The following is a 21,645-nucleotide window of genomic DNA, read 5'->3' on the forward strand; positions in this document are numbered from 1 at the left end:
AGGTAGGTATGTGTGAGTGGGGGCTGTGTATTTTAGTGTGAGAGCAGGTGGGGGTATATGTATGGATGTGTGCGTTTGGGTCTGGGGGTGTTTGGAAGTGTGTTGACGGGTGGGGGTGGTGTCTGCATGGGACTGCCGCAAAAGGCCTGGCAGTTCGCTGCTTCCTGATACGGCCGGTGGCCTGCCACCTGCATGGAGGAGCTCACCGCCAGCCGCGGTGGTCTGACTGGACCAGCGGAACAGGTGGTGTTGTGGCAGTTTGGCTTCAGCCAAACCGCACAACTCGTCATGCAGCGGTCTTTACTGCCGGGTCCATGGCGGTTAGACAGCCACCGCGAGTTTGGCTGTCACTTGACCACCAAACTCGTAATGAGGGCCTGAGTCCTGATGATGGCCTTGTGGAACTTTCCAGCCACCTGAGACCAAAACATCGAAAGTTTAGCCTCTTTAACATCATTGACTACACCTTGTGGTGCTCCAGTCCTTGTGTGAGCAAGTTGAAAGATTAGGATTTAACTATTGGGACTGTAGATTTATCGATTTATTTTGTTAAGAGGGTTTTGCACTACCTGATATCCCTGCAACATATGTATGTCAATAACTTTTGAGGAATTTTGTGGGCATGCTAGTGTTGATATATTATTCAATTGATGTGTATGTATTGCTGTTTATAATATTTTTGTGCTATATACATTCGTAAGTTATATGAGCTATTGATACAGTCATGGAATGATACATTTATGTTATAAACAATACCCCTGTTTTTGAATACATGAATGACTGACTGATGGGATATAACAGGATCATTGTTATGACCTGTTTAAACTATTGAAATGATGTGTAAATAATTCCACTGGAAACATTTGCATTTGTAAATTGCAGGCCCATTCATTTAAGTCCTTATTTGTACTTTTTTTGCGCCGCATTTGAGTAATATTTTAATGCAAATGCGGCGCAAACTTAGAAAATACTATTATATTGTGTAAGTTTGCACCGCTTTTGGGTCAAAAAGTTACCCAAATGTGGCGCAAAAAAGTATAAATATGGGCCTTAATTTACAGGCCCTAGAGACATATAGTGCACTTTCCTAGAGACTAACAAGTAAATGAAATATGCCAATTGTAGAGAAGCCAATGTTACCATGGTTTACGAGACAAAGCACTCACACTTTAGCACTGGTCAGCAGTGGTAAAATGCACAGATCCCTAAAGGCCAGCAAAAATAGGTCAGAAAAATAGGAGGAGGAATGCAAAAAGTCAGGGGATGACCCTGCAGAAAGGGCCATTTCCAACAATCCCAATAGTTTTTCTTCCTTTTGTCATGAGATTGGCAGGAGCCACTCAATTATACTGCATTGGTGACTTCATAAAGGGCCCTGTGTAATTGCTTCTATTTTGATAAGATTACCCTAACAATCAGTAAGCACCATGTAACTAGGATGCAAGATTTCCAGTTTTGACTTTTATAAATCATTGTTTTCAGGTGTTTTGCCTGATTTATTTACTTCAAATGATCCAGAATTAATAATTTCACAATACACTGGTTTGCTGCAGAAAAACAGTGTTCTGATAATATAGAGCCTTTTGGTATTTGTCTATCTGACCCCAGTACATTTTCATGACTTTGTGAATAAGAGCAAGTACAGAGCTGTAGAAGACTAAACAGCTTCACCTAGTGTTGCAGTGGTTCTAATCATCTTTACCATTAGCAACCTCTACAGGTAATCTTAAAGGAATAGGAGCATTTGTGCAGCACAAAACATTCAAACCTTTGAGACCTTCATACCTTTGAGTTAGTGCTTGCATCTAAGCCATTTTTCGCTCCAAGAGTTTTATGTAGCAAACGTACAGTGTTTTTTTTTACCACAAAAGTGCTAATAATTATGTAAGAAAAGATCCTTGTATGAGATGGAAAATTGTTTCCAAACTGCAAAAAGGAGGCTTTTGAAAGGGGTTTCCCCAGTCCCATTTACAACTCGGAAAGAAATTTATCAATAGTTTATACTGCAATTGAGGTCACAAACCATTGATGAGCTACTGACCCCCGGGTCAGTGGAGCTCCCTGAGGTGTGGTGTGATGTGAACTTGGTGTGGGACGTTGAGGATGAGTCTGGCTTTCATGTTCCAGATGGTTTCTAGTCTTCTGGTGAATTGCTTAGTGATCTTGGCATAGAGGGTGTTCCCATAGTCCAGCATGATGGTGACTAGAGAGTGAGTGACAGTTTCTCTAGTGGTGCTTGGGCTCCATTTGAAGATCTTTCTCAGCATCTTCGGGTTGTGGAAGCAGGATGCAGTGACGACATTGACTTTTGTGGTCATGTCCTGGTTGCTGTTGATTAGAATTCTGAGATCCCTGACTTGTGCTCTTGGGGAACATCACTCATTCTGTCATGTCAGTGTTGAGCTTGATATAGTTGGCTTTCATCATTTAATCATGCAGGCGGTGAACTTGTTTCTTGTGTTGAGGGTCTTGTCCAAGAGGGAGAGTAGAAGTTCTTCAACCCATCAAATTTGTTGCCACAATTCAAAAACCTTCTTGCATAAAACAAATACTACAGGATTTGAAGAGGTAAATCCGCCACAACTTCTCCTCTCTGATCAGGATTTCTATTTAGGGTTTAATGGTCTTTTATACTGCTAAGGTGTGCATACTGTCTCCTCAATTAAGAAATTAACTATGTCCATAGTGCATGAAAACAGGTTGGTTGGCTACCACTGTTTTATTCAGTGGGTATTCATCATTGTTTGTTCTTTGGCCATTAATGACAATGAAAATTAAACCTTGTTTTAAGGATTGTTCCATGTTTGGCCAGCAGGAAGCCACACATAACAAACCTAGTGGATTACTTTGTTCTCCTAAAATGACAAGTTCTCCTTGACTAAAGGCCTGATTTGGAGTTTGGAAGACGGGTTGGATATCCTGTGCACAGTATTAAGATCCCATTAAAGCCTGTAGGGATAATAATACAGCAGATGGGATATCCATCATGATTGTGACGGAGCATCATATCTACCAAACTCTAAAAAAGGCCCTAAACCTAATTATGGACTTTAACCTCAGCCTTTCATCTTCCCGCAAATGCACAATGATATGGGTCATCATAGATGCTCTGATTAAAATTAGTCATTTTTTTGCCCTGCCAAAGTTCCCCGAGTGTTATTTTGTTAGCCAGTCCATTTCTAAATCACATATATCAACTTCTTGGATTACCAGAACTGATAATTACAGATGGAGGGCCCAATTTTCAACACAATTTTGAAAAGCATTGTCTACATTTTTAAGAATACAAGTTTGTTACTCTGACATCTTTTATCCTCAAATGGTTGGACAGCCTGAATAAAAAAATAAAATATGCGAACAATATTTACACAGTTCTCATCTAGTATACAGTATGAATGTGTGGATATGCTACAGCTAGCAGAATTTACTTACAATAATGCTGTTCTTTCATCCACCATAGTTTTCACATATTTACTAACTATGGGAGGTATGCACCTCTCTTACCGGTACATTTAACTGCTGTTCTTATGTAACAAGTGCCTGCAGATCAGGATGTGAGTAAAAGGTTAACTGACATAAAGCAAACTGTGAAACAGCAATTGTAGGAAGCCAAAATGCAATACAAAGAGCAGAATGAGAAGAAACGACAATTCACATTACAGGGCAGCCTCCTGAATATGACATTTGTCAGGCTGTAGACTCCCTTAGGCAGAGTAATCAAGTTGAACACTTAAATGATTAGAAGAGATTTAGGGGCATATTTATACTCCGTTTGCGCCGAATTTGCGTCGTTTTTTTCGACGCAAAACTAACTCCATATTTATACTTTGGCATTAGACGCGTCTAGCGCCAAAGTTCTTGGAGTTAGCGTCATTTTTTTGCGTGAACACCTTCCTTGCGTTAATGAGATGCAAGGTAGGCGTTCCCGTCTTAAAAAATGACTCCGATGCTATTGCGTCGGATTTATACTCCTGGGCAAAAATGACGCCCGGGAGTGGGCGGGACTAAAAAACCCGCATTTGCGCCGGATTTTAGCGCCTGGGTCAGGGCAGGCGTTAAGGGACCTGTGGGCTCAGAATGAGCCCAGAGGTGCCCTCCCAAGCCCCCAGGGACACCCCCTGCCACCCTTGCCCACCCCAGGAGGACACCCAAGGATGGAGGGACCCATCCCAGGGAAGAAAAGGTAAGTTGTGGTAAGTATTTTTTTAATTTTTTTTTGTGGCATAGGGGGGCCTGATTTGTGCCCCCCTACATGCCACTATGCCCAATGACCATGCCCAGGGGACAGAAGTCCCCTGGGCATGGCCATTGGGCAAGGGGGCATGACTCCTGTCTTTGCTAAGACAGGAGTCATGTTAATGGCGTCTGGGCGCCCCCAAAAAATGGCGCAAATCGGGTTAAGATGATTTTTTTGCCTCAGCCTGACTTGCCCCATTTTTGGACGCCCAAACGCCATTTTTCCCTACGCCTGCGCTGCCTGGTGTACGTGTTTTTTTTTCACGCACACCAGGCAGCGCCGGTCGGCTAACGCCATTCAATAAATACGGCGCCGGCATGGCGCTTCAAAATGGCGTTAGCCGGCGCAAATTTTTTGGGCGCAAAACTGCGTTAGCGCAGTTTTGCGTCAAAAAGTATAAATATGGCCCTTAGTCCTGAGGATTGTTCACGCATGAGTTTTGTTGAAATCATGCACCTTAGCTTTAAAGAACTTTTAATGCCTATCACCCTTCGAAACCTAGAACCACCTCAGGAAGAATATCAGAATATTCAGCTAGAGGGAGAGAGAGTGTCATCTGTATCCTTAAAGACCACACCATGTCCTGATACTGTGCAACAGAGTGCACGATTTATACTTTTTTGCCGCAAAACTGCGCTAATGCAGTTTTGCGTCAAAAAGGTTAGCGCTGACTAGTGCCATTTTTTAATGCCACCCAGGCATTATATTTATATTGTGACGCTGGGTGGCGCAAAAAATTGGTTAGAGTCATTTTTTGCGACCCTAACCATTGCACCTTGTCGTAAGGCAAAATGAAGTTAACGGAGGCAAAATGATGTTAACGGATCAAAAATTACTCTAATCCGGTTTACGACATGTCGCAAAACGGAAATGCACCATTTTTGCCCTCAATAGTGTCAAAAACAGATGCTAATGGAGAAACAGTGCAGAGGAGAGACAAAATGAAGCCAGGAAGCTAGGAGAGACCCCAGGGAGACCCCATTCAACCAGGAACCAGCCAGATCGACACAGACAACACCCATGAGAGGGAGAAGAAAAAGAGAAAGTGTTGTTTCAGCGCAGAGGAGCATGAAATACTTATGAGAGAGGTGACAGAACATTAACATCAACTCTTCGTCACCTCTAAATTGCCAATTGGAAGGAGAGAGGAAAACCAGCAGGAGACAGTGGATAAGATCAACAGTGTGGCAGAGGTCAGGAGAACTGTAATTGAGTGTAAGAAATGCTAGCATGACTGCAAGCGAAGAACAAAGGAAAAAATGGCACGGAACAGGAACGCAGCACTGCAAACTGGAGGTGGAAGTCCAGCACCAAAAGAGGACTTGGCTAGATGGAGGAGATGGTTGCAGCGGTCATCCAGGAGGAAATAATCACAGGAATCGCTGGACAGGACAGTGCAAAGTACCAGGAAACACCACAAATGCAGGGTAAGTTGCATGGGGGAAATTTATGCTAAAATGTCAAGTGCAAGAAGCAGGAGGCACATAGGACTCACACAATGCATGTCAACGGAGCGCAGAGGGACACAATGCACATTAAGCAAGTTGCACCATGCCGACGTAAGCTACACATGTACCTACGCCTTGGTAGTGCCATGCACCATGACACATACACGCCATGAACATATTTTGAACACCAGGCCTAAATACCTACATGTACATATGCAGCACAAGGGGTGAATGGCATGTATAATCATTGTACCACTGGTTGTGACATCACAATATCCTTTGCATGTAGTCATATCAAGACCACAAATATGACCAAGACCTCAGAGACCAGGTAGTCAGTCAACACCATTCCTGGGGTTACGCCATATTGGTGTCCCTTGCAGTAACACTTTGCAACTGCCTTGCCTCATTGCCCAAACGCATGTGTGCTGCATCTCACAGCACACAAGTCATTGCAACTGTCCCAACAGTACCCAGGCGTGTGCCGTAGCACCACCACACCGCACATAGACAACAGATCCACATGAGGCAGCCATCCCTACATCATGCAGTCAGGCTGTCCTCTGGGTGCAGGGAACAATGAACTGAACAGGCGGTGGGGGAATAGCAGGCTGGACCTGTATCATTGGTAACATGCCACTACCTAGATCAACCAAACTGAAGTAGTGTTGAACCACACATCTTGATGCTGAACTGAAATGTGCCACTACAGAAAATATGTTTTGGTAGCTCTGTGGGGCACTTAGCACAACATTCTTCATAGATCAAATAGACTCAGTGCCACTTTTAGGCTGCATTGGGTGTAACAGGACATGCTGCACTCAGCTCTACAAATCAGGCAGTGGAAAGGGGAAAGGGCCAGGGCATGGGCCCCCCTGCACTGCCCATGCCAAGTGCATGGGCTGTGCAGGGGCACACAGGGCCACACTGCATCACATCACCAACAACCATCTCATGGGGGTTACACCAACATGCAAAGGTTGGTGGAAATGCGGAAACAGAACTGAAGGGTAGTATTGAACGTAATACTGTTCTGGTGTCACAGGACAGAAGGGCATAGCCAGTCCGTAAGCTACTGGACACCTCCCATGTCCAGCCCATTGGCCCATGGGGCATTCCACATTGACAACAGTTGCCAATACCACCTGTGCTGTTGGGGGTGGCCAAATAACAATGGCAATCAGGTGCCCATTGGACTGACACACTTGAAATGAGGGACCAGTATGACTCCCTGCAGAATCACCTCTAACTTGCTTCAGGTCCTGACCTATGTACAACTCCTGTTAACTGGCTATGTCCATAGACTCATTTAACATCAGGCATTGTCATGTACAGAATGATATACACAGCAGAAATGTCATACCCATACTGCCAGTCCCTGGGTTCAACACTGTGCTTGTGTCAAATGAGCTGTACTGTCACCATGCTGCACTCATGTATCATAGTGCAAGGAGGGCTGCATTGATGGGGAGGACATAGGTGTTTAGTAAGGCAAACACACCTACATAGACCGTATAGAACTCTGCAAGGGCCATGAGTGCCATGCAATGTAGCACACAAACAAAAGCAACAACATGAGGAGGCATCAATGGCAACAAGAGCATAGTGTCTTGGCAATGCTTTCCCTGGGGTGGTGCAAGGTCTCAGCACAGCATGGGTGAATGTGAAGCATGTAAGACCTTGACCAGTGAACATTGACATGTGTGGTGCTGTGAAAGACCTCACCATGCAAATGGATGCAAAGGGAGGGTAGAATCGAAAAGATGGTGTGAAGCCATAAAATGGATAGACAACACATTTAGAAGATATGATGCAGCCAATTGTGCCAACTGGGCTTCCCTTCATGTGATATGTAGGTGGGGCACAGGGATGTAGACTGCAGCCATGATGTACAGGCACAATCCTTTGGAACTAAAGGGTGCATCATAGGCCCCTAGCGCCACAGGAGCGTTACTTTGAGTGACGCTCCTGTGGCGCTAAGCACTGAGCCATATTGACAAGGTGGCGTTAAGCCACTTTTTGTGGCTTAACGACACCTTGTAAATGCGTCCCCTTCCCAGCCATCACTGTGCGTGGAAAGGGTGTGCAATAGGTGTTGCTGTGGGCATGTGCGGCATTAGCAGGGTGCAACGAGGAGGAATACATTTATACCTCCTTGTTTTTTGCTTTTCCAATGTGTGCTGCATTCTGCAGCATACATAGGAAGAGCAAAGTGCCAGAAATGATTGTTTATGTGCATGAAGGTGTCCCTTCCTGCACATAAACAATCATTTGAAAATTACGTTTTGGCTCTTCTGTGTGAGCTGCATTCTACAGCCCACACATAAGTGCAAAACTGTAATTACTGATTGTTAAAGTGCAGGTAAGGAACACCTTCACGCACATAAACAATCACACCCATCAACGCATACATCCTTGCACAATGGTGCAGGGATGCCTGCGTTGGCACTGGCTGCTGAATTTTTCACCAGCGCGGGGGACAACACAGGTGTGCGCCGAATTCACTTACATGTGGCGCATCCTTGAGTTACCAAAGTCACGCAATGCGGCGCTGGCAATTTTTGCGCAGCACCACACTGCACCACTTTTCCATAGATATATACATTTGGTCCTAAGATGACAATGAGCCTCAAATATCAAGTCAGCGACGTGACATATCAACTGCCACAACACAGATAGACTGATTTTACACCATCTCATTGCAGAGGATGATGGCTCTCCTGCAGATCTGCCTGTCCTGGAGTACCCTTATGACCTGGATGACCAGCTGGCAACTATAAGCCATGCGACCCTCCAAGAAGACCTTGTAAACTTCCAGACACCACCTCCAGTCACAAGGAGGAGGAGTGATGTACCAGACATCCCACAGACCCCACTTAGCACTCCAGTAGGATGACCTGACAGCACCGACACAGCTGAGGACTCCGAGGACCCAGGGACCAGCTTTGAGAGGGCAGTGGTAGGAGTCCAGCGGGAGCTGGCGAAGTAGTTGTGGGTGGTGATGCAAACTATGGCAGCCAGCCTTGAGGGGATGCAGATGTGCATGGTTACGACTACTGAACAGACTGCAGACAACTGACGCATACGCTCTCCAATGCATGGAGTTCAGGAGTGTCTGAGGGACATAGCTGCTGCCACAAGGAGGAGGCCACAACAACTTCCCTCCCAAACTGGCATCAGCATGCTTGAGGACAAAATGGACTCCATGCACCGGTAAATGGTCTCCCTCAGGGCAGACATGGCTGCCTACCACAGGGATGTTGCTGCTATACTTAAAAATCAGCAGCTCCTTCTTGCTGCAGTGATGCCATATGTAGTTCCACAGATGGCAGCTGCCGGGAATTGGAAGTCCACATCTCCAACCACTGAAATGTGTGTGGTCCCCTCTTCCTCCCCACTGCCACCATCAAGGGTAGACACCACACACATCAGAGGATGAAGATGTGGAACCGATCATCTTCACCCGTAGGAGTTCCCGGTAGCACCAGCCCATGCCACAGGGGTAGTGTTTACCTTTGTCCTGGGCTTGACATCATGCAGGTGTTAGCACTGTTGCAGATATGCACTCTCCACGGACACACTGTTGACCTTTCTGCTATGGACTGCAATTGTCTCTAAATTTTCAACTGGCAATTTATGTTCACCTGCACTGAAAGACACTTTACCCAAGCATGTCCAATGACATGTCCCTCAGCTGTGGACTTGTGTAGTGTCACAATTGGATTGATTCCACAAATGGGGTCACAGACCTGGACATTGCAAATATTGCACTATAACACTTGTTATTAAACACCACCTACACAACCAGTATGTCTTTGTGTGTGTGACACATTTACTACGCTTAGGAATTATGATGTGTGAAACATGTCTTAAGTCACAGAGTGTCAGTACAAGAGTGCATGAATAGGGGCTGGGCCTAGCTGATTGGCTCTCTGAGTCTCAGGCAACCTGAGCCCTCCTCCCACACCTGCTCTGGCCCCTTAAGTTTGTGGAGGGAACCCCCAAGACAGCCACCTCCATATTGTGACCCCAGCGTTTTCCCTGCACCCTAATACAGAGAGGACAAGGGCAGCTGCCTGTTTGGGCCTGTTCAGGACTGGTAGGGCCTATGGCCAGAAATGCTGCCCCATTTCCCATTCATCAGAAAGAAACTTACTCCCTACACATCCATCAACATGCAAACACATTATCTGCAAAGACATCCAACTCCTGCATCACAAACTGACCACATACATATTGCAAAGTCTCATCATCAAACGCAATACCCCATATACAACACCTATAAACATATAACCACAACAACAACAGTAAAGCACATTCATTCTCACAGCAAACACTACTCTGTCCACTCCCACTAACACAACCTGCCATCACCCACACAACACAAAACCACATTATACATTACTTTCAGCCATCCAGATACACACTCCCTGTTCATAAAAACCAACAGCTCTTTTCTCTATTTGCTCCACACAGACCCTCTTTCATCATGACAATACCTAAACCCGGCCTTCCAACACACCATCTACAAACGCTTTTCCCCTCTCTTCACCAATTACACACAACCATACAATCCTCACACTCCACTCCATCACACATATTACCTCTTCCAGTCATCACAACTAACACAAACTCCCCTGACACACATCCATCGACTCTTGCACACCTAATACACACATCTCCAAAACACATCAACACCCCCTGTAATATTCTAATTCCACTCACCAGCACTAACTCACACACAAATCCCTCACAGAAAACAACTACATCAATATCCCCTCTCACTACTCCACAAAAACAATACAGACAACACACATCAGCACATCAAATCAACACAAACTTTCATTATTATACTTATCGTCACACCCACTCCCACCCTCATGACTACACAAAGAATACAAATCCTGACCAATCTTTACCCCTACATTCTCACTCTTCACAAACATCTACCACAAGCACCCCAACACTGCAACATTAATTCACCCGCCTCTCATCCATTGTACAATTTAGAGCCTTACACAATGATCCACATGCTCCTCCACCACCCCAACCCATACTCCTACCACACTAAACAGGCGCAAACAAAATAAACATGCCACTCGTAACAACTACGCATCAAATTGTCTATTACATAATAATGCTACACTACAAAAAAGTACACTATGCATGTCTCTCTCAGCCACCAAGTGCACCACCCACACACACAGACCCAACAAAATGCCTCCTAAGCCTGCTGGAAGAAGAACACTATTTTTAAAAACAAGACTTTTGCGACTTTCACACAGTTATCACAACTAACAACACACCTGCTACAAGCTCAAAATATATTGCTCACCCTTCTAAACAAAACAACACTAACACACAGTCACTCTAAAAAAACAAGCACCACATCTACGACCTGCTCACAGACACACAACCTGACTTACTGTTCATAACAGAATCATGGTTGGGAGATGACATGCCCTCAGTCTTGCATGAAGCCCTTCCTCCAGACTATCAAACTGTCACAAATAAGTATAAGCAAAAGAAGGGCCGGACTAGCTATTATATTCAAACAAGCAATAAATCTCAGTAAAACAGACAACATTTCCATACAAGGTTGTGAAGCCCTCCTCACCAGATGCCACCCTACTCCAACTTCCTCCTGTAACTTTTTCCTCCTTTACAGACCTCCACCTAACAACTCAACTTTCCCAGACACTTTTCTAGATACAGTCTCAGCCCTTATTACATTATACTCAAATCTATGCATTCTTGGGGACCTAAACATTTGTTTGGCAAACCCAATATGCACCATCCAAAAGCTATCCCCATTCACCTAGTCGCATTGAACCTACATCAGATTGCACACAAACCCACACACATCGCTGGAGACATCCTAGATGTCATTTTTGCTATGCCTGAACTACTTACCGTTCATAGCATCATGCCAATCACATGATCAGACCACCATTTGATAACTTTCCGACATAAAACACCACAAATCAACACACTCCACAACTACTTACATACATGCACCTATCGACATTGGAGCAAACTAAATTTTGATGGCTTAGAAACACAACTAACTGCCAACACAGATCTAGATTCAATTAATTCTGTTCCAAAACTTTATGAGTGGCTACAGGAAGCTTCTGATATTCTAATACCACTCAGAAAAAACTAAACAGAACAAAAGAAAACCAACACCTTGGAGAAACAGAGAGCTTAAAAAGTTAAAGCAACAAATTAGAAAGTTGCAGCGGACCTGGGTCAAAACAAACAGCAGTCTAGACAAACTGCAGCTACACAAACTTAACATAATATACAAATCATCAATCAAAAAAGCTAAAAAAAAAGGTACTACTCAGACAGAATTCAAAATGCTAAATCTGCGGCCAATGAATTTTATAAAATTCTCAATGAATTCTGAAAACCTAAATACATGGAAGGAAGTCATCCCACTACTCAAGATTTCACAAACAAACTGGCAGCTCATTACACAACCAAGACAGAGACATTGGACTCCTATTTAAAAAAGAAAAAAAACATCAGCACCAACCCCTTTCCTAAAATACCCTCTAAGAATAAACCAACCCAGCCTCTACAGTCCTTCAAACAAATATCACAAGGTGAATTTATGGATTTGGTCAAAGCAAGCAGACTTTTCCTGTAGACCTGAAAAAAAGCATACATACAACCGTTATTAAAGAAAACAAACCTAGACCCACAGGACCCCAACAACTACAGACCAATCACAGATGAACCTTTCCTGAGCAAACTGATAGAAAGAGCAGCTTTCGCCCGGATGTCACAATTCATTGAAGACAATTCCATACTTTCAGACTATCAAACTGGGTTCCCCCCAGGAAGAGGCACTGAATCGGCACTCATAGCAATCTGGAATGATTTTAAAAACACAGTCGACCGCAATGGAGTTGCTGCACTACTTCTCTTGGACCTCTCGGCTGCCTCTGATACTGTTGACCATGAAACCCTAATTCAAAGACTCCACGAAGCCGGCATAGAAGGGACTGCTCTCGACTGGATTACATCCTACCTTCAAAAAAGAAATAATATCATCTATTGTCCCCCCTTCTCATCAGAACCCTACCTCACAAAAGCAGGGGTCCCCCAAGAATCAATCATCTCACCTTGGCTTTTCAACACCTACATGATATCATTACCAGAACTGATCAATGACTTTCAACTCAAAGCTACAACTATGCGGATGACACACAAATACTACTTAAATTAGAATGTCCCAAAAACATTGAAAACTCACAAATCTTCAGTTGCCTCAGAGCCGTTGATCAGTGGATGACTTGGAGCCATGTCAAACTAAATGCCTCTAAAACAGAAATACTCATATGTGGTGACTGGAAAAATTATGACCCACAGTGCGCCTGGCCTGACGATCACGGACCACATCCTCAATTATCTGAGGAAGTTAAAAACCTTGGAAATATCATGGACTCCAAGTTAACAATGAATGCCCAAGTGGATAAATTAGCACAAATAAGCTTCATCACCTTGAAGACTCTACGACGCACCTTCCCCCACCTCGGATTTCCACACAAGGTGCAGGCTACTACCTCGCTTGTACTATTCAAACTGAATTATGACAATGGCTACCATGGCTCATCTCTATCTAATATGAAAAATTACAACTTATTCAGCACTCCACTGCCAGGCTCCTATTACAAGTAAAGCCACAAACCCACATCTCACCTGCCTTGAGAGCACTACGCTGGTTAACCGTTGCCAGAAATTGCACCTTCAAGCTGCTTTGTATCCCCCACAAAGCTTTACATAGAAAAAGACCGCTCCTTATCAGAAACAAAATAACCAAATACATTCAACAAAGAAACTTCCGCTCAAGATTGGCACCCCATCTTAGAACACCACCATACAAGAAAAAGACTATAGGTGGTATATACTTCTCCATTCAAGCAGCCTTACTGTGGAATTCATTACCAGCAAATATAAGATCCATAGATAACTATCTTGTCTTCAGAAGGCTACTTAAGAGTTTGCTCTTTCCTTCATAACCAGCATATTCAAACAGCTATGGACTGCATATGTCTATGTTGATAAATATTTTTAATCTGAATATGTGTATATTCTAGATATGTATATTTCTTTAGGAAATATGTATTGCTACTATGTCATAACAATAAATCGCACACATAGGGGGTCATTACAACATCGGCGGTAAAAGCCGCTTACCGCCGTACTGAAGACCGCCAACACACCGCCGCGGCCGCGGAATTCCGCCACAGCTATTATGACCCACATCTCGGAATCCGCCGAAATTCAGACACCCACACAACTCTGCCACACCAAAGGTCAGTGATAAACTGGCGAAAACAAAACCTCCACCGTCACGCCAACAGAAACACGCCCATGCTATCACGACACACGAATCCACGCGGCGGTCTTTCAACCGCGGTATTCCATTGGCGGTACACACCGCCGCGCTCAAAATACACACACATCTCCAAAACACCGCCACATTGGACAATTCAAAATACACACACCTGATACACATACAAACACCACTCCCACACACCCAATACAATATAAAACACACACCCACATCACCCACAAACCCCAATGACCAAAAATTTGAAAGAAGACCAGAGAGAGACTACATCAATAGACAACTCCACCACACAGAGGCACACAACACCATCACCCATACAACATCCACGCTCAAAACACCCCACACCACCACACATCACCACACTCATCAACACACTCATCAACACATACACCACCCCACACATCACCTACACCACCCTGTGTCACGCCAAAGACACCCCAGGTTTTCCGAGGAGGAGCTCAGGCTTATGGTGGAGGAAATCCTACGGGTAGAGCCACAGCTGTTTGGAGCTCAGGTGCAGCACACCTCCATAGCCAGGAAGATGGAGCTATGGCGAAGAATCGTCGACAGGGTCAACGCTGTGGGACAGCATCCAAGAAATCGGGAGGACATCCGGAAGAGGTGGAACGACCTACGGGGGAAGGTGCGTTCTGTGATATCCAGGCACAACATCGCGATTCAGCGGACTGGCGGCAGACCCAGACCACCTCCCCCACAACTAACAACATGGGAGGAGCAAGTCTTGACCATCATGCATCCTGAGGGCCTCGGACGAGTCAGTGGAGGAATGGACACTGGTAAGTCAAATCTTAACTATCATATCCCCCACCCTACCTGCATGCTATCACACACCCCCACCCTCACCCCCTCCCCTATCACTACAACTCCTCACTAATGTACTCATAACACAAACCACACATCCCAACACCAAGCCCTGCATGCAACACCAAAGCATGGTCACCCCTCACTAAAGCATGCCCAAAGCACATACCCTTAACACCCCCCCAACCATCATCACACAAGCCCCCACACTGGAATGCTTGCACTGGGGTACACGCTCACCCACCCATTGCATACCATGACACACACACATGCAATAATCATGCTTTTATACCCCTGCAGGACCACTACCCAACGTCACCAGACAGGAGGGTCCAGACATCTCCACCCCACCCACAGAAGAGGCCCACAGTGATGACAGCAGCTCTGGCCAACTGGATCCAGATGACCAGCCCGGACCAGCTCGGGACAGTCGGTTCCCCTCGCACAGGCACAGCCCAACACTGACCTTCCACCCTCTGGAAACACCAGCACAGCACCCACCCAGCGGGCCCATACCTCTGCACCCAGGACACGTCAATCAGCGGTGTGTCCACCACTACAGGGAACCCAGGATAACCCACCACCCCAACAACAACAGGGACCTGGGGGCAGTGGTAGTGGGCACACGGTCCAGGGGACGGAGGCACAGGAACACAGGGGAACTGGGAGGGCTGCTGTGCGACAGGGGGCGGACAGGCCAAGGGAACCCACTCTCCACGAGGCCCTCTCCTCCATCATGGGAGCATACCACCACTTCCAGGAGACGATGGCGACGGTCCTGGCCAAGTTTCAGGAGACCCAGCTCATGCAGGAGGACCAGTAGTTGGGGTTCAGGGAGGAGCTTAGAACCATCAGCTCCGCCCTGGGCACCATCGTAGGGGTGCTGAAGGACATACAAAACACCATGAGGGACACCGTGGCACTCCAAGGGGCCCCTGACACTAGCATGGACGATGAACTGCCCACCACCTCCGCCGGCGCTAGTGGACAGGAGGCACCGCCACAGGACCACCACACCAGCACCCCACCCCCTGCAGACGGACAACAACCCCGCAAGCGGTCCCTGAGATCCAGGAACAGGACAGAGCAAGATGGCAAGACCCCGGCCAGGAAATGAGACCACCCTGATTGTCCTCCCACTGTCCCACTTTGTTACCCTGTCCACATTGGAACTGCCCCAATCCACTTCTTATGCCCATATGGGCAATGCACCTGTGTGATTAATAGACTGGACTCTGCGATGGGCATTCCTCCACCATTACCCATCACCATTTTACCGCCCCCTCCAATAATTAGCACTTCAATAAACACCCTTGAACCACAAAACAATCTGGAGTCAGTCTGTGATTTTGAAAATGTGTATTAACTTTGACAATGGCCAAATCCGTTCGAAAATGTAATGTCAACATACCTATGTCACACATCACAAGCCCATGAAGGATGCAAGCAGATGACACACGTTGGTAACCACACCTGTGAAACCGTAATGGAAATGTACAACTTAGTTACCATATACTGCTACTAATTGACAGACAGGATAGAGGTAGAAGTGTGAAAATGAATGTGATAGTAAAAAAATTGTTCTCACCTGTGTGTCACTGGAAATATTGCTGTATGACTGACTCCCTGTTGTCTATGTCTTCTTCCTCAGCTTCATCTTCATCACTGTCCAAAGGCTCCACAGCTGCCACAACACCATCATCTGGACCATCCTCCTGCAGAAAAGGCACCTGACGTCGCAAAGCAAGATTGTGAAGCATCGAGCAGGCGATGATGATCTGGCACACCTTCCTTGGTGAGTAGAATAGGGAACCACCTGTCATATGGAGGCACCTGAACCTGGCCTTCAGGAGGCCGAAGGTGCGTTCGATCACCCTCCTAGTCCGTCCATGGGCCTCATTGTAGCGTTCCTCTGCCCTGGTCCTGGGATTCCTCACTGGGGTCAATAGCCAGGACAGGTTGGGGTAACCAGAGTCCCCTAATATCCACACCCGGTGCCTCTGGAGTTGACCCATCACATACGGGATGCTGCTATTCCACAGGATGTAGGCGTCAACCACAGAGCCAGGGAACATAGCATTTACCTGGGAGATGTACTGGTCTGCCAAACATACCATCTGTACATTCATGGAATGATAACTCTTCCGGTTCCTGTACACCTGTTCACTCCTGCGTCGGGGGACCAGAGCTACATGGGTGCCATCAATAGCACCTATGATGTTGGGGATATGTCCCAGGGCATAGAAGTCACCCTTCACTGTAGCCAAATCCTCCACCTGAGGGAAAACGATGTAGCTCCTTACGTGTTTCAGCAGGGAAGACAACACTCTGGACAGCACATGTCGAGTGCCAAGAACAGGCTTTACATGCCCCTGTGTCATCTATGTGTGCAGATGTCCACCATAGCCATGTAGGCCATATCCCAGGAATTGCATCTGTAGAGGCCAAGAGCACGGCGTAGTGCAGGGGGCTGCTGTGTCTGTATTGTCCGCCAACGGTAGCGGTAAGCCATGCACTCAACCTGTCTTTCTTCTGTCATTCCCCCCCCCTTTTTGTGGTCTCCCTGTTCTTGTGTGCATCAGCATCATCAGGCGGAGGTACAGTGGCACCGGAGCACGAGGGAGCTGCATCCCACATGGCCATGGAGGGCCACACCACAGACTCTGAATACACGAGTGGGACGGAGGGCGAGGGGAGCTTCACGTCAGTCCCCGGATCACCAAACAGCGACACAGACTCGTCTGCCGATGGGAGCTCCCTTGTGGTGGCGGCACCATCTGTGCCCCCCACTTCTACAGGTACAGCCGCCACCCCCCCCCTACCAGCACCGCCCTTCCATCAGCCCCTCAGCCTTCGCTCCGTGCCCGCTCACCCAGGAGGGTGGGAATCACCTTCGCCCCAGGCACCTCAGGCTCTGCCCCAGTCACCCCTGTTGCCCTCAGTGAGGAGGCCATTGACCTCCTCAGGTCACTCACTGTTGGGCAGTCTACCATTGTGAATGCCATCCAGGGTGTAGAAAGGGAGTTGCAACACGGTAATGCATTCCTGGAGGGCATTCATTCTGGTCAGGCTGCCCTTCATCGAACCCTGCAATCTCTGGCCTCAGCACTGATGGCAGCCATTGTCCCTGTGTCTAGCCTCCCCCCTCCAACTTCCTCCACCCAGGCCCAATCACCTGTACCCCAGCCTATCCCAAGCACACCATCAGACAAGCATGCACACACCCCAACACACAAAAGTAGCTCAGGCAAACATAAGCACCACACATCCCACAGGCACTCACGCAAGCATCACCCACATACAGACACAGCAACATCCACTGCCTCCACTGTGTCCCCCTCCTCGTCGTCTCCCTCCTCCCTCCCAGTGTTGTCTACACTCTCACCTGCATGCACTACATCTACAGGCACTAGGACTCGCACCAGAACACCCAGCACCACACCCCGCTCATCTGCACTCACCAACCCCACTACCATTTACACGTCCCCTGTGTCCACTCCCAGTGTGTCTGTGACGCCCCCTCCCAAAGTACACAAGCGCGGGCACCCACACACCCAACATCCATCCACCTCACGACAGCCTCCAGTACCTGCACCTGCACCCTATCACCTGCTCTTCCTCCACTCCCAGACCCCCTCCACCTACCCATCCCAGTGTTCGTCAGAAACTCTTCCTCAGCGATGTTGAGCTCTTTCCCACCACCCCCACACCTCCAATTCATAGGTCCCGTAGTAGCACCTCAGCCAAAAAAAGTCCAGTACCAGTGGTGCGTGTTAAAGGTGTGTGGAGTGCACCGGCCACCAGGGCAGCCAGTGTGACACAAAGCCAAAGCACTGTCAGTCCACCCCCTGTAAAGCACCTTAAGTTGGAAAGTGGCCGACGGGAGAGGGTGAAGACTCCTGCCGGCAAAACAGCTCACAAGGGTCCCGGGGGGAGTGCTGAGTCTGCTGTGACTCCTCCCAAGGTGTTGAAGGGGCAGAAGAAGTCTCCAAAGTCTGGGAAGAGCAGCACGGCGGAGAAGGCCGCCATCCTCCCCGCCGGCCGGGACGCCAGCGCCAGCAGTACCGTCACAGGTCAGGAGACCACCGTCGGAGTCAGTGCCCTGGAGGGCACCAGTATCGTCACAGGTCAGGAGACCACCGCCGGAGTCAGTGCCCTGGAGGGCACCAGTGTCGTCACATGTCAGGAGACCACCGCCAGAGTCCGTGCCCTGGAGGGCACCAGTGTCGTCACAGGTCAGGAGACCACCGCCGGCGTCAGTGACCTGGAGGGCCCCAGCAGCCACAGCCCCGCTGGGCACTGACGGACCGTCATGCCACACATCGCTGCACAGGTCAGAGACAGCAAAGGCAAGCACCGCTGAACAGGGCAAAGACCGCCATGGTAAAGACCGCTGAACAGGGCAAAGCATCGCCATGGCAAAGCACCACTGAACAGGCCAAAGAGCGACATGGTGAAGACCGCTGAACAGGGCAAAGACCGCCATGGCAAAGCACCGCTGAACAGGGCAAAGCACCGCCGTGGCAAAGCACCGCTAAACTGGGCAAAGCACCGCCATGGCAAAGCACCGCTGAACAGGCCAAAGAGCGACATGGTGAAGACCGCTGAACAGGGCAAAGCACTGCCACTAATGTATATTTACTCACAGTTTAAATATGTATATGTATGTGTATATATATATATGTATATATATATATATGTGTGTGTGTGTATTCATGTGTGTATGTACATGTGTGTGTGTATATGATATGATACATGCTAAGCATAGATTAACATATAGAAATATATATATATATATATATATGTGTGTGTGTGTATTCATGTGTGTATGTACATGTGTGTGTGTATATATATATATATATATATATATATATATAATATATATATATATATATATATATATATATATATGTTAATCTATGCTTAGCATGTTCATAGGTTGTTGCATAGCTCCTAGATAAGTTGTTATAGTAGATACCTATGAATCCCTGCTCTCCTTTTATATCATACTGATCAAATGTTTTATTATCATGAGCATTTGGTACACTTATTAATTAACTCCAAGTATTACAAATCTTGAAAGTCTGTGTTTATACATTACTACTTTTCTTCTCATATTATACCCATTGTTATATTCCTTGAACATATATTCCCTTACTGTGTATTTACATATCTATTTATTTATTACTCTAGCCTACTGTACTAGAAAAAATAAATACAAATAAAATAAAATCTATAAATAAAATTCAAATTATAAATAAGTAAATTAAAAAAATAATAATAACAATGAATAAATACATTAAATAAAAATAATGATAAGGAAATGTGTATACATAAATAAAATTATAAATAAAAATATTATATTTCTACTCACTTGTAAGCTTCACTTTGTCTACCCATCACCATATGTCATGTCTCTGTCAATCTATCCTCCATCCCCACTCTGCCTCATCCCAAACCCATTCTATTACTTTAATCTCCTAAATAACCCTGCCTAAGCTCTTCCCTCCTCTTCCACATGTAACTCACCCAAACCTCAGTTTACTACCATGATCTCCCAAACAACCCTACTAAATTCTCCCTCATTTATCTCACCTTTGCTCTTCCAAAATCCCTCCTGCTACTATACTCTCCCAAAACCTTTCCACAGACTCTTCCCTCCTCCATCCCCCCTTTGCTCATCCCAAGCCTCATCCTATTACTATAAACTCCCAATTAACACTTCTGGATTCTTCCCTCCTCTACCCCTCCATTAACCCAGTCAATCCAGCTAACAAACTCACATATCTTCGGTTCAAATTAACATATAATAATAATATAACTGTACTCATATTTCCCAAAACAAATTCACCATTAATTCCTTTTGGGTTCCGGAGTAGCGTGCTACTCGCCGAAAAGCTATTTGACGTCTCGTCAGGGGTAGTAAGCGCTATATAAATACTATTGCAATACTATTACTATATACTAAACTATACCTATACTAGCTATTACTAAACAAATAGATATTTTTTCTTATATATTTTTTTAAAATATATTTATTTTATTTTTTATAACACTTAAAAGCCCAAACATCACCCCCCACCCACCGACATAGTAAAATGTGAAAAGTAGAAAACCCACCCCCCAAACCTACTTATCCTAACTAAATCACTAACCTAATCTAACCTACAACTAACCCCCTAATACCCACTAAAAAACATTAAAACAAATGAGGAGGGAGGGGACTGAACTGGGGATGAGAGTCATTATGTCATTCACAGATTGGCCCTCTTGAGTTTCCTCTTTATGAATTTAGTCTTTTTGTATTCTCCACCTCCTTCTCAAGAGAGTCCGATTTTTTGAGGACCAGTGTGACATCCCTCTGTAGGTCCCTAATAGCACTCATATCCATGGCAGCAGGTGTGGTTGGCATTGGCACGGGTGTTGAGGGTGCAGCAGCTGGGGCTTTGGTAATGGTCGCAGCTGTGCCCCCCCTGCACAGCTGTGGTGCTTGGTACTCCCTGAGTGGGCAGTGTGGGTCCCTCTTTGGTGAGTGCCCGCCACTCTTCGGTTGATCGCTCTGTGCGATAGCGGCGTGCCATCCACCTGAACCCAGATTCCACTGCCAGTATATGCCTATAGCGGACTGCCTTCTTCTGAAAGACATGCAGTTCCTCGCTGTTCATGTTGGCAGCTGTTAAAATGAGACAGGCAACCATCAGTGTCAGCATTGTGTGTAGTATGTACAGATTATTAGCTTACACTCTACATCGAATTGCATATGCACTCCCACT

The sequence above is a fragment of the Pleurodeles waltl genome, chromosome 2_1, assembly GCF_031143425.1.
Source record: "Pleurodeles waltl isolate 20211129_DDA chromosome 2_1, aPleWal1.hap1.20221129, whole genome shotgun sequence".
Taxonomy (NCBI): Eukaryota; Metazoa; Chordata; class Amphibia; order Caudata; family Salamandridae; genus Pleurodeles; species Pleurodeles waltl.